The 15,447-nt window shown below is 44.2% G+C and overlaps 1 pseudogene; it reads right to left on the bottom strand.

Annotated features, from left to right (window-relative positions):
- Positions 1–1,297: 1,297 nt before the first annotated feature.
- Positions 1,298–15,113, bottom strand: LOC150029545 (uncharacterized; annotated as a pseudogene).
- Positions 15,114–15,447: the final 334 nt, after the last annotated feature.

The following is a 15,447-nucleotide window of genomic DNA, read 5'->3' as shown; positions in this document are numbered from 1 at the left end:
ATAAATTCATAAATTAATGATTATTTTATATGTAAATTAGCAATAAATCCTCATAAATGCCTATATTTTAATATGAAATATTACTGAAATTAGACACTTATCACTCTTCCCAACTTAGAATCTTGCTTGTCCTCAAGCAAAGTAAATGAATATATTTGAATTTAAATATCAAACAACTTAATTCATTAAACAACAGATCAAATTAAAAACTTATGATGCTTCCAAATTCAAATGTAGAAAAATATAGACACAGTCAACTTCCAAGATCAAATCAAAACAAATAAAAGACAATTCACCAAGGAATATCATCTCATATGCTCACGGGTAAGTGTTTCTCTCTATTTTCACTGAATCATAACAAATCATAGTTGTTTTTCATTTCACCTTCAAATCACAAACATATTAGAAACATCAATCTTGAGGTCTTTTCCAGGGTTGTAATGAGGTTGGGCTTCCAAAAAATATTGGTTTTTCTTAGATAACAAAATGCACATCTTAAAGAAGAAGAACATATCTACAATCCAATTTATAGAGAACATATATGTTATCTAATCACCATTTTCTTTCAAGATCACACTTTTCCTCAATCATCTTCATGTTCTTTTATGATGTAACAAAAATAAAAATTAAGCAACCACAACTGTCAATTCATCAATAAAACTCTCAAAACTGGTTAAATTTTCATGTATCATAATTTTAACTACATTTGAATAGGGATTCAATCATATTTTATTTTCTAACCTGTGTCTAATTCATCTCACTATTTAATATTGAAACACAAATTCTTTTTTCCACAATTCAAAATTAATATTCTAGTTCTTTTTTATTTTAAAAATAAAATAAAATAGAAAATAAACAAATTAAAAATGAAATTTATTCAAGAAAGATAATTCAAAACCTAAAACTAACAAACTAACAAAAACAACAAATTTATTCAAAATACAAAATAAGCAATTAAAACAAACTAAAAAAATAAGCAAATAGACAAAAAACAAAATAATCAAAAAATAAAATAAATAAAAAACTAAACAGAAAATAAAAGTCATATAACTTAAAAGAAAAGATAATTAGAAAGATAAAACTTGCTTCATTTGCTGGATTTGCCCCCTTGAATAATAGAACTTGTCCCCAAGTCAAAATATAGAACCTGCAAAATGATTAGGAGGCATACATGATTTTTTTTATTTTTTTTTTGAAAAATTAAATAAACAAAGGTAACAATATAAAACAAAAATATGGATTGGGTTGCCTCCCAGTAAGCGCTCGTTTAACGTCATATAGCTTGACGCCTATTTATTTAAGGATCATCTAAAAGGATTATCGTAGCAAGGTTTTCCTGTTCATTACCCAAATAAGGTTTTACCCTTTGACCATTTACTATCCATCGTTCATGTGATTATGGATCTTCTAATTCTATTGCTCCATAAGGCTTCACTTCTTTCACCACATAAGGTTCTCACCATTTAGATTTTAACTTCCCAGGACAAAGTCTTAATCTAGAATTAAATAACAACACATATTGACCAGGATGAAAATTTCTTTCCACAATCCTCTTGTCATGATATTTTTGTGTGTCTTCTTTATAAAGCTTTGAAGAACTGTATGCATTTAACCTCATCTCTTCAAGTTCCTGGATTTGAAGTTTTCTCTTTTCCCCTACTGCTTTAGCATCTAAATTTAATGTTTTTAATGTCCAATATGCTTTATGCTCCAATTCCACCGGAAGATGACAAGCTTTCCCGTAAATAAGCTTCATCAAGTTTGATTGACCAATCTTTCCTTGATGCAGCCACTGTTTTTTCTAATATTTTCTTGATTTCTCTGTTAGAAATTGCTGCCTGCCCATTCGTTTGTGGGTGGTAGGCTGATGCTACTTTATGACTAACCCCATAATGCTCTAACACTTTCTTCAACTGGGTATTACAAAAATGAGATCCACCATCACTTATCAATACTCTTGGAGTGCCAAATCTGCAAAAAATATTCCTTTTAAGAAATTTAATGACTGTCTTGGAATCTGTATGTTGTGCTGGAATTGCTTCCACCCATCTAGAAACATACTCAATTGCCACTAGTATATATTCATTTGAAAAAGAAGATGGCAAAGGCCCTATAAAATCAATGCCCCAACAATCAAAAACCTCAATTTCTTGAATATTTTGTAATGGCATCTCATGTCTTCTAGAAATGCTTCTTGTCCTTTGGCACCTGTCACATCTTTGTACTAATGCATGTGTATCTTTAAACAACGAAGGCCAGAAAAAACCTGATTGAAGAATTTTTGCAGTTATCTTTTCCCCATTAAAATGTCCTTCAATGCTGAATTATGGCATTGCCATATAATTTTCTTGGCTTCATCTGAAGAAACACATCTTCTCAGCAAATTATCTGCACCAATTTTAAACAAATGAGGATCATCCCACACATAACGATTGGCATCCTTAAAAAAAAATTCTTTTTTGATGTCAGTCCAAATTCTCCGAGATTGTTCCAGTAGCTTTAAAATTGGCCATGTCTGCAAACCATGGCCTCTCTTTGATTATCAGTAGCTTCTCATCTGGAAATTCAGCAATAACCTTCGGCTCCAATGTGGTTACCTCATCATTTGCTAGTCTTGATAAATGATCTGCTACATTGTTCTCACATCATTTCTTATCTTTGATCTCCAAATCAAATTCCTGCAACAAAAGTATCCATCGTATAAGTCTTGGCTTAGAATCTGCTTTATTCAATAAATATTTTATTACAGCATGATCAGTGAAAACAATGACTTTAGAACCTATCAAATAAGATCAAAATTTCTCAAGTGCATACACTATAACTAGTAATTCTTTTTCTGTTGTGGTGTAATTACTTTGAGTTTCATTCAAAACTTTACTCGCATAGTGTATTACTTGAAAAATTCTTTCTTTCCTTTGTCCTAAAACTGCTCCTATTGCATAATCACTAGCATCACACATTATCTCAAAATTTAGTTTCCAATCAAGAACATTTATGATAGGTGCATAAATGAGTTTTTCTTTCAAGATATCAAAAGTAGTTAAACAATTATCATCAAATTTAAAAGGAGTATCCTTATTGAGAAGGGTGCATAGGGGCTTTGAAATCTTGGAGAAATCTTTAATAAATCTTCTGTAAACTCCAACATGCCCTAGAAAACTTATGATTCCTTTGTGTTGACTGGTGGAGGTAACTTCTCAATGACTTCAACTTTTGCTTTATCTACCTCCAGCCCTTTATGAGAAATTTTATGGCCTAAGACAATTCCTTAAGTGACCATGAAATGACATTTCTCCCAATTTAGCACAAGATTTGTCTCCACACATCGCTTCAGTACGAGATCAAGATTAGCTAAACAATGATCAAAAGAAGATCCAAACACAGAAAAGTCATTCATAAAAACTAAAATGCATTTCTCAATCATATTTGCAAAAATAGCAAACATACACCTTTGGAAAGTTGTTGGCGCATTACATAAACCAAATGGCATTTTCCGATAAGCAAAAACGCCAAATGGGCAAGTAAATGCTCTGGATTAACCACAATTTGATTATATCCTGAATAACCATCCAAAAAACAATAATATATTTTACCTGCCAATCTTTCCAACATTTGATCCATAAAAGGTAATGGATAATGATCTTTCCGCGTAGCTGTTGACTTTTTACGGCAAGTGCACCGCGTTTGTCAGAAGTAATAATTGTCCCTAAGGACGGATATCGATCCCACAAGGAACAGTGAATTATCAAGTACAATAATCGCTAAATATAGAACAAACCAATTAAAAGTGTATTGAAAGTGGTTGTGTTGGCGATGATCAATAAGAAAACAGACAAAGAATTAATTGTTTCAATTGGAAAAATAGGGATTATGTTTCATCTCTCTCACTCTCATGTATTTTGATTAGCATGTCAATATTATTGAAATTGATGCCCGTATAAAAATCATTTATATCGATTCCTCGCATATAAAATCCTTAAGAATGTTCCCTAACTATCGATCCCTCGCATAATTATAAGAACAACTTAGAACGAAGCTCAGACGTTTAATAGCAATTAACATTTCAAGTCTATTCCTAGCACTCAAATATGTTAAGTATTGTTGTTTAGGTCCGAACCCTAAAAATACCTCCCGGTCAGATTTAAGATTCTCAATTTGTCACGGAAAATTAAAAGTAAAACAACAATACCAATAATCAATCAAGAACTGAATATTAATATATAAAATATCACCTCAATACATAAGAGTTTGAGCAGATTACTCCCAATCCCAAAGGGTAGAATTAGCCACGCATACTTCTATCACCTTCCATTCTCCCAATTGGGTTACAATTCATTCTATGGTGTTTTCCTCTCAATCTGGCACCCTAAGGTTGAACCTCTAGCCCTCTATTTATCCTAGTTTTCTTGGGTTAGGTTGTTTATTGTGTCGCGCTAATGGGCTAAATGATAAAACATAAAAAAAGGCCCAATCTTTCTTTGCATCTTTTTCCATTTTGGGACCTTCTATCTTTATTTTTTTAGCTCAAATCATTCATCTTTAATCCAAATCTCCAATCTTCCTTAGAAATTTGCAATTAACACCAAATTTGGGAATAAAATACTCTTATTCAAATAAAGATCATAAAAAATGTAAGAAGGTATAAATTCATAAATTAGGGATTATTTTATATGTAAATTAGCAATAAATCTTCATAAGTGCCTATATTTTAATATGAAATATTACTGAAATTAGACACTTATCAGTAGCTTGATTTAGTTTCCTATAATCAATGCACATCCTCCATCTTGTAACAGTTCTTGTAGGAATTAATTCATTTTTTTGTTATAAATAATTGTCATACCTTCTTTCTTAGGTACCACCTGTACCGGACTAACCCACGCACTGTTTGAAATGGGATAAATCATTCCTGCTTGTAAAAGCTTTTGTACCTCCTTTCTAACAACCTCCTTCATGGAAGGATTTAAGCGCCTTGGTGGTTGAGCCACAGGTTTGAAATCTTGCTCCATGTGAATTTTATGCATGCAATATGATGGGCTTATACCTTTCAAGTCAGCAAATGTCCATCCTATAGCTTCTTTATTTTCCTTCAGCACTTTTATCACCTTTTGTTCTTCCCCTTTGGATAAATGGTTGCTTATGATAACTGGCTTCTCCCAATTTTCTTCAAGAAAAACATATTTCAAATGAGTTGGCAACTGTTTCAACTCTATTTTCTGAGGGGTGTTAGCTTTGTTCAATTCTAATTCATCAAAAATCCCTTGTTGAACTTCTTTTGCCTTTCCTAGCTCTAACAAACTGTACCGCCCTGGTAGTCGAAAGTGATGACGTGGCATCCAGCTACAGTATAGGCGTGTTGACAAGGCGCCAGGTTGGCAGAAGGGGAGGAAGTCGGGGGGCTCGTGAAGTCGCCAGTTATTAAGTTGGCGTGTTCCGATCTCCAGCATACCAGAACCGGTGATCACCGGGTTAAAGATAGAGTCGCCAGATGTAAACTCAGGCGACCAAGTGATTGGAGATCGCCAGAGCAAGCACATCGCCAGAGATGAAGGTGGTGCAGATTATGAAGGCGGCCGGCGAGACCACAGGGAAGGTGTACGAAGGCACCCTAACTCGCCAGTTCCAGTAGAGATCGCACTCCCAAGTTAGCTATGCACTGGGCAGTACCATGCATGAGTAACTTAGCCAAAAGAGAGTCAGAAGCAGCGCCCAAGTCAAGGAGGCTCCAGATGATAGCACGTGTACGACTGGATGCGAGCCACGTGTCCAGGTTTGTAACTGCCAGGAGAGAGAAAGTGACCAGGTATATAAGAGTTCTCAACGAACTTCTGAGGTACGCACGTTCAGATTATACTCTTTACACTTGCGAGTTCTTGAGCATACTGTGAGAGAGAACATTGCACGGTTCCTTGAGAGTTCTTGAGTGTTCTTGCTCTTAGTATTTGGTGGTTCGGTCACTGACTTGGGCGTTGGAGTGCGATCGGCCGCAGCGGCGCCGCTCTGTTCTTTTACAGGTTCTTGAGGTGGATCGCGACGAAGGACGGAGGTAGAAGCGGTGCACACGTCGATCCAAGTTTGACGAGGCAAGTTCCAACGTTCTGGTCAACATGCAGGATCATCAGGCGCCCACCGTGGGGCCGTGTAAAACCTGTTCAAGTCCAGTTGCGCCCGTCGCTGCTGAAGGCGCCGCCGCCATGACCATGGCGCAGATGGCAGAGATTATGCGCTCGTTGCAAGCGACTGTGGAAGCCTCGCGCATAGAACAGGCGAGAATGCATGAGGACCTGGCCGCCTCTCGGGCCAGGAATGATGAGCTTAGCAAGGTGACTGAGGAGCTGCGTCAAGCTCTTCAGGAGCAGCAAGGGCGTCCTGTAGCTGAAGAGGTCGCGCCGTCGACGCCGCCTCGTGTGTTCCCTATGCCTTTCGTTCAGGCGATTACTGACACGCCTACTCCTACGAGTGTGGTACCTGTTAAGGCCGTTTTTACCGGCGTGGAGGATCCAGAGGCTCATCTCACCACGTTCCATACGCAGATGATGCTGTCAGAGGGATCAGACGCCGTGTATTGCAAGATGTTCGTGAGCACGCTCCAGGGAACGGCGCTGGAATGGTTTGTGAGCCTGCCTAACGGTCACATTACCAATTTCCAACAGTTCTCGAAGATTTTCGTCGAGCAGTACATCGTGAATAAGGCACCGCCCAGGGTGTCTTACGACCTGTTTGATATAAGGCAGTACCAGGGAGAGTCCCTCAGGGACTACTTGAATCGCTTTGGGGCGCAGATGGTCAGATCGCCGGCTAAAGATGAGGAAATGCTGGTATATGCATTTAAGAAGGGTGTGCTGCCGGGACCATTCTGCGAGGCGCTGATCAGGGCTCACCCCGCCACGTTTGCTGAGGTTAGGCGACTTGCGGTGGCCCACATCGCCGATGAGAGTGAAGTCGTCGAGAAGAGAGGAAGCGTGGCTCCCGCCAGGCCACGCGCCCAGACCAGAATCCAGCCACAGAGGGTGCTGGAGACAGCGGCGGCCAGAAGGGATCAAAGGACTCGCCATCCTTATGATCCAAGGAAGAACAAGGGCAGAAGCCAAGGGCGCCAGCAACCAGCACGCCGGGAATACAATCGCCCGCCTAAGCACAAGTTTGTCATGGGATTGGCGGACCTGATCGCCATTCCCAATATATCTGCTAGGTTGAAGGCGCCAGAAAAGGTGGGCGACAAGGTGCTGGGACCAAAGCCAGATGCCTGGTGTGAGTTTCACCAAGGCTTTGGTCACACCGTGGATTCGTGTTTAGCTTTAGGATACCAGCTCGACGATCTGGTAAAGAGCGGGTTCCTGAATGACTATTTGCTGGATAGAAGGACGGGGGGCGCGTCGAGCTCCCAACCAGCAGGTGCTGAGGCTCAGCAGCACGAGATGCCTACGCACGGAGAAATCCACACCATTGCAGGGGGTTTCTCAGGAGGTGGATGCACCGCATCACAGAGAAAGAGGTACGCGAGGTCTGTGATGACGGTGGATATGTTTGAAGACCACTCGCCGGAAGTGGATATTACATTCACCAAGCAGGATCTCAGGGATGTTGTGCCTCATGACAACGATCCCATAGTAATTTCGTTGATAACAGCAGGAAGAAAGGTCCACAGGGTACTGGTGGACCAAGGAAGCTCGGCAGACGTGATGTTCTAGCCGACTTTCACGCAGTTGGAGCTGCCCCTTGACCAGCTGAGGCCCTATGGAGGGTGTTTGTATGGTTTCGCTGGCGATCAGGTGGAGGTCAGGGGGTACATAGAGTTAAGGACTACGTTTACAGATGAGGAGAGTTCGAGAACGGAGAAAATCAAATACCTTGTTGTAAACGCTCCTTCAGCCTACAACATCCTGTTGGGAAGGCCCACGCTCAATCGGATAGGCGCTATACCGTCGACTCGACACATGAAGGTGAAGTTGCCGTCTATGGAGGGGGTGGTGATCACCATCAAATCCGATCAGAAAGAAGCAAAGAAGTGCTATGAGAATAGCCTGAAAAACAAAAGATCGGTGAGTTACGTAACAACCACCCCGCCTCCCGGTGTGAAGCCCAGATCGACGGTGATAGAAGAGACTGCCGGAAGAGACGTGGAGATGGTGGATGCTGATCTGGGGGAGGGGAACGCTGGTCTGGAGGAAGAAGAGGCAAGGAATCGCCCTGAGGAAGCGAGAGAGCTAGGAATCGCCAGGGCGGTGATCGCCAGAGAAACCAGACCAAAACCCGTCGAGCAGTGGCTCGAGAGAGAAATCGGGGGAAAGATCTTCAAGCTGGGGAGATCCCTGGAGGTTGAGCTCCAGGACCAGATCGCCAAGGTGATTGAGCGGCATCTGGACGCGTTTGCATGGTCCGCTTCGGACATGCCCGGGATCGATCCCGACTTCTTGTGCCATCATCTGGCGATGGACAACTTGGTGAGACCAGTGCGACAAAGAAGAAGGAAGTTCAACGAGGAGAGGAGGCAGGCGATCAGGGAAGAAACACAGAAACTCCTCGCTGCAGGCCACATCAGGGAAGTCCAGTACCCTGAATGGCTGGCAAATGTCGTGCTGGTGAAGAAGAGTAATGGGAAATGGCGCATGTGCGTTGATTTCACCGATCTGAATAAAGCTTGTCCGAAGGACTCATATCCTTTGCCAAGCATTGATGCCCTGGTGGACAGTGCTGCAGGGTGTAAGTTGTTGAGCTTCCTGGATGCCTTCTCGGGGTATAATCAGATCAAGATTGCATCCCATGGATGAAGAGAAGACCGCCTTCATGACTGAGAGGTCGTGCTAATCGGGTGTTGCTGAGAGGTTTGAAGAGAAGGCTAGAGAAAGCCAAAGGAAGCTGGGCTGAGGAGGTACCCCGTATAGTCTGGGCGTACCACACCACTGAGCAGTCAGGAACCCATGAGACCCCGTTCAGCTTGGTCTATGGATGCGACGCAATGATTCCAGTGGAGATCCAGGAGAGCTCGCCGAGATTCCAGAACTTCGTAGAGGAAGACTCGAATGAAGAGAGAAGGCTGAACCTGGATCTACTGGATGAGGTCAGGGAAGAGGCGAGATTGAAGGCTGAAGCGGTGAAGAGGAGGATTGAACGAAGATATAACTCGAGGGTGATGCCGAGACAGTTTAGAGAAGGCGACCTGGTGATGAGGAAGGCCCACCAGTACGAGATGGAGAATAAACTGTCGCCCAAGTGGACTGGACCGTTCAGAATAACCGAGGCGCTCGGGAACGGCGCCTACCGCTTAGAGACATTGGAAGGAGGGGCGATTCCTCGCACCTGGAACGCCACGCACCTCAAGTTATATTACAGTTGAGAACTTTGTAAGTAAAGATAAACACGAAGTTACATTACAATGTCTCTGTTAAAACAGTTTGAAGGGGGCACTCTTTTTTCCCTAAGGAGGTTTTTTAATGAGGCCACCCAATAAAGAGAAGTTTTCAAAGTACAAGTTGTTTTAGATTGCGTGCCTGTTGTTTTCAGAAAGTTTTGGAGAAAGACCTTTTCATTTATATGTGACTTAAGGCAAGTTTAAGATATATTGCATGCTTTCTAAAAAGTTTTAAGTCCTCATCGTTTTTCGGCGATCGGAGGCATCAGTTAAAGTTTTAAGTCCTCATCGTTTTTCGGCGATCGGAGGCATCAGTTAAAGTTTTAAGTCCTCATCGTCTTTCGGCGATCGGAGGCACAAGTTAAAGATAAAAGACCTCAACGCCCTCGCGCGTCCTGAGGCGAGTTAAAGACCTCCTCGCCGTCGAGCGAGTGCAGGCGAGGAAGAGTAAAAAGTCCTCAGTGTTTCTGGGGGCGAGAAGATGTAACCCCTGGGGCAATGTAGAGGCACCAGTAAAAAGTCCTCAGTGTTTTTGGGGGCGAGAAGATGTAACCCCTGGGGCAATGTAGAGGCACCAGTGAAAAGCCCTCAGTGTTTCTGGGGGCGAGAAGATGTAACCCCCGGGGCAATGTAGAGGCAAGTAAAAGACCTTCTCGCCTATGAGCGAGTTCAGGCGAATTAAAGACCTTCTCGCCGATGAGCGAGTTCAGGCAAGATAAAATCCTTCTCGTCTCGAACGAGTTCAGGTATGGTGTTGAGGGTGGACGAAGTTTGGAAGGTGGCTAAGGTAGGTTCGAAGAGAGCGCCTAGCCACCCGGTCTTTTGTTCTGAAGTTCAGGAAGGTAGAGAAGGATCCGAAAGGCTCCTCTACCCCCAGATAAAAGAACAATGGCCAAGGTATGAAGCCAGAAAGAAGCTGATATCGCCAAGAGTCTTTAACGACCAGGAAAAGTCCAAACAGTGGCGAGAAAGTTAAAGACCCGTTTTGATGAAGCAGATCGGGTGAAGCAATGTTTTAAGCCAGTAGTTGAGTTAAAGTTCGTTGCTTGAAGAGTAATTTTACACTAAGGTTAATTGCCTTAAGATTACAAGCTATTAAAGTGATTATTGTTTGAAGTTGAAGTGGCTCGAAGCAGTTAAGTGTATGATTGCGCTTATGAAATTACTAAGTCATTTCTCTGAAGTAAATCACGCAAGGAAAGTTAAAGCAGGCAAAGAAGTTACAGGAAGAAATACAACGGCAATTTCATTAAGTAAATATCAGTTCGGGGTACAAAAACAGGAAAAGAAGAAAGTTCATTACAAAATACAAAGAGAAAGCATAAAGGTAGTGGATGGAGGAAATTGATCAGTCTTCAGCGGGAACCACCTTTCCATCCACCACCTCATTGTTGAGGGACACCACGCTAAGATCCAGATCAGGGAATAAGCAGACGAACTGTTCCCGTGCAGCTTCGAATCCAGCAGCCAGAACTTGGGCAGAACTCAGATTAAGCTCTTCAATTTGTTTCTTGAGTTCTTCAGTTCGTTCCTCCAGCCCCTTGTTCTGCTGCTCCAGCTCTTCAACTTGTTTCTTGAGTTTTTCGTTGGCTTCTTGAGCCTGGAGAAGGTCTTCAGCAACCTTCTTGGATTCTGCTTGCACTTGGCCCAATTCAGCAGCGATCTTCCCCTTTTCTTTGTTGGCTTCGGCAAGCTCAGCCATGGCGTCATCCCTCGCTTTCTCCACCTTTCCAAGGAAGACCTCCCGGTCGGCTGACCTTTGCTCCAGTTTCTTCACCTTGGCGGTGTCAGTTTTTATGAGAGCCTCCAGGTCAGCCACCTTGACGCGATAAGGCACGATCTTGCTCTCCAGCTCGATTTTTTCTTGAGCCAAGAGTTGTACCTTATGGCGGAGGTCAGTAGCTTCCTTGCGCGCCAACCGGAGCTCAGTGCTCATCGCATCTTCTACTCGGGAGTGTTCAACCTCCGCGAGTGTCAGATTGAAGGACAACTTCTCCACCTCAACCCTCATAGTGCTATTCTCAGTTCGGAGGTTGAAGAGGTCGTCCTGGAGCTTCCTGGTGGAGCTCTCCACAGCTCTATAGATAATGGTGGGAAAGTCTTCTACCATCATCTTCAGTTTAGCAGAGAAAGGCTCCCACATCCTCTTAACCTCGGTGGAGAGACCTGCCTGTGGAGGCGCCGGTTGGGCCTGTTGTTGGCTCTCGCCGCCACCTTCTTTAGTTGGTTGATCAGCAGGTGCTTCTTGGCGAGGTGGCGACGTCGGGGATTCAGTAATTAGAATTGGAGAGTTATGAGCAACTTCATCCCCGATTGGAGCAGCGTCTGCGGCTGAGGCATTTGAAGGAGGACCCCCTCCAGCTGTTGCACAAGGCGTGGAGGCGCTCGGGGGGTCCTCCATGAAGTTTGGCTCGGGAGCCTCAACCGCCGGTGGCGCAGATGCCAATGGAATGGCTTGGACTGGTGAAGCAGGAGCTGGTGGAGGTGGCAATGATGGAGGAGGAGCAGGCGTAGACGGCGGTGTTGATGTTGGAAGAGGGGGTGGAGCAGGTGGAGAAGAAGGTGCCACCCTCTTCCTCTTCGTGATAAGGCCATCTTCGGTTACCTCGTCGTCTTCCTCTTCCTCCTCATGGACCACTTGGGGAGCTTTCCTCTTGGGTTTCCTGAGGACAAGCTTTTTCCGTTGATTGGCGGGTTGGGCCTCAGAGGATGTTGGGCCCCTGGGTGGCGATCTGCCTTGAGCAGCAGCGATCTCCACCACAGAGTTTGGCACGGTTTGGGAACCCGATGCCAACCCGTGGGTTCGGGCGAGCGCCCTCAGTTCAGCGAGCTTGCCCTGGCCCAACATATTATCTGCATAGAGCAAAAATGCATGGGTTAGTTCAGAGAGAAAATAAATGCATAAGGCAATATGCAGCAAAGCAGATAAAGGGTGCAGAAAAATAAAACCAAAGTCTTGCGCACAACGCACAAGACGCCCAGAAACAGTTAACAGAAGTAGTATTAGAACAAGAACTTAAGCGTTCTAACCTATTCGAATTTCGAGTTGGTCCTCGAAGAACTCGAAGCAGATGAGTGTGGTGGTGAGGAAGGTGATGTTGGCGTCCGCCACACTCTTCCAGAAGAAACAGAGATCTCTGTCCAAAGCGCCCATGCTATCAGGACTTCTGGGTCTCCTGAAGCAGCTTTTGGACTCTTTGTTCCCCTTGTTTACCCAGTACAAGGGGAAACCGTCGAGCAACGACGCGTCTTTCTCGTTGGGGCGTATCTGGACAAATTTGCCCTTCCAGTCTTTATAGGATTGCTGGAAGATGGAGAGGATTGACCTCCCAGCAATCCCATTCAAGCTTACCCACAGGCGGTCTCCTGGGTGCTTGGCTTCAAAGAGAAACAAGAAGACATCTACAGATGCTGGCAACCCCAGGTGGTCGCACATGACTTGGAAGGCCCGCACAAACGCCCAAGTGTTTGGATGAAGCTGGACGGCGGCGATGTTGAGCTCGGTGAGAAGCTCCCTCTCAAAGCGAGTGAAGGGAAACCTGAGTTTCACCTTCTTGAACAAAGTTGTGTAGACGAAACAAAAGGGTCCATCATTGTTTGCCTTGTCGTCAGCGCAAACTGGCAGGTCGGAGGGGCAAGGTAGCACCGTCATTTTTTCGTCGTGCTCCTTGTGGAATGATTGGTAAGGCTCATCCCCCTTCGTCAATCGCAAAACTGCCCCAGCAGTGTTCACAGAAGACGTTTCCCTCAACAGGGTCGAGTTGGCCCAGGGATAGAGTTTTTTGAAGTCTGGTGGGGGGACGGAGGCTCCTCCGGTGACAGGCGGAGTCGCCTGGGCCAGGTTGGGGCGGGAAGGTGCAGGCCTCTCAGCCTGAGAAGAGGAAGCGCCGCGTGCTCGCGGTGGGTCGTGTGCTTGTGAGGAGGGGTTTCGTGATGAAGGAGTAGGATTTGGGGTGATCTTAGAGCGAGTCATTGTTGAAGCTGCAAAGGAAAAAGAAAAGGAAAAATGATCAGGGTTCGCAGAGGCTGACTCGATCATGGGAGAAGGGTGAAAAACGAACAAACGTAGGTTCGTTGCAACGATTGACGAAGCCCTAAGTTACGAGAAAGGAGAAATGGAAAAGACAACCCACAACGTATGCACCAGACAGTTACAGGATGATGCGAATCGGTTAAAATGCAGGAAAAACCAGCAGAAGAAGGAAAGGAAGTACCTTTTTATGATCAGGAAGGCGATGAAGAATGTTGGTGATTCGGGAACTTGAAGAACGTTGAGAGCTTTTTTGCAGAGGAAAGTTGGAGCGTTTGAGAATACGAAGAAAAGTGATGGAACAGTGGAGCGAAAATGGGTTTAAGGGTTTTTCGAAATGGGTTTGGGAAGCGCAAACGTTAACTGGAGGCAACCGTTGATGAAGCCACGTGTCGAACGATGGGGAATGTTTGGTGGAGCGTCAGAGGAGCAGAAAGTGCAACCGCTTGGAATTCTGCGCCAGTGCCACGTAGATGACGTGACTCTTTTAGTCTTTTCGCTGGACAAGTCTTCGCTTAAGACTGGGGGGCTTGTGTACCGCCCTGGTAGTCGGAAGTGATGACGTGGCATCCAGCTACAGTATAGGCGTGTTGACAAGGCGCCAGGTTGGCAGAAGGGGAGGAAGTCGGGGGGCTCGTGAAGACGCCAGTTATTAAGTTGGCGTGTTCCGATCTCCAGCATACCAGAACCGGCGATCACCGGGTTAAAGATAGAGTCGCCAGATGTAAACCAGGCGACCAAGTGATTGGAGATCGCCAGAGCAAGCACATCGCCAGAGATGAAGGTGGCGCAGATTATGAAGGCGGCCGGCGAGACCACAGGGAAGGTGTACGAAGGCACCCTAACTCGCCAGTTCCAATAGAGATCGCACTCCCAAGTTAGCTATGCACTGGGCAGTACCATGCATAAGTAACTTAGCCAAAAGAGAGTCAGAAGCAGCGCCCAAGTCAAGGAGGCTCCAAATGATGGCATGTGTACGACTGGATGCGAGCCACGTGTCCAGGTCTGTAACTGCCAGGAGAGAGAAAGTGACCAGGTATATAAGAGTTCTCAACGAACTTCTGAGGTACGCACGTTCAGATTTTACTCTTTACACTTGCGAGTTCTTGAGCATACTGTGAGAGAGAACATTGCACGGTTCCTTGAGAGTTCTTGAGTGTTCTTGCTCTTAGTATTTGGTGGTTCGGTCACTGACTTGGGCGTTGGAGTGCGATCGGCCGCAGCGGCGCCGCTCTGTTCTTTTGCAGGTTCTTGAGGTGGATCGCGACGAAGGACGGAGGTAGAAGCGGTGCACACGTCGATCCAAGTTTGACGAGGCAAGTTCCAACGTTCTGGTCAACAGGCAGGATCACAAACATTCCTTGACTTCCTTCTCCTCCCAGTCCTCGCAATTTTCATTATCATTTCTCTGTGATTTTCCAAATACAGTTCATCCAGTGCATCCATTCTAAAACAATCCTTCTGATCAATCGGATGTTTCATTGTTTCAAATACATCAAAGCTAACTTCTTCATCCTGCACTCGAATCTTCAACTTTCCTTCATCCACATCAATCATAAATTTTGCAGTCTTCATAAATGGGCGTCCAAGAATGAGAGGTACTTCAACATCTTCCTCTATGTCCATGATCACAAAATCAACTGGGAAGTAAAATTTGTCTACCTTCACCAAAAGATCTTCTACTATCCCATATGGATATTTTATTGATTTGTCAGCTAATTGCAATGTCATCCTTGTAGGCAGAATTTCAACATCCCCGATTTTCTTCAATATAGATAGTAGCATCAGATTTATGCTTGCCCCAAGATCTAGTAATGCTTTGGCCACTGTAAAATTTTCTATTATGACTGACAAAGTAAAACTCCCAGGATCTTTAGATTTTTGTGGCAATGATTTTTTAATAATGGCACTACATCCTGCTTCTAGCTCCACAATTCCTTGTTCTTTTAATCTTCTCTTCTTGGTCAACAAATCCTTCATAAATCTGGCATAAGTAGGCATTAGTTCCAAAGCTTCAGTGAACGAAATACTTATCTCTAGTTGTTTTAGAATTTCACAGAATCTG

This window comes from Phaseolus vulgaris, chromosome 1 (genome assembly GCF_051622355.1).
Source record: "Phaseolus vulgaris cultivar YP4 chromosome 1, ASM5162235v1, whole genome shotgun sequence".
In the NCBI taxonomy this organism is placed as follows: Eukaryota; Viridiplantae; Streptophyta; class Magnoliopsida; order Fabales; family Fabaceae; genus Phaseolus; species Phaseolus vulgaris.
Note: the sequence above shows the minus strand (reverse complement) of the source record. Positions and strands in the feature narration are given on the sequence as shown.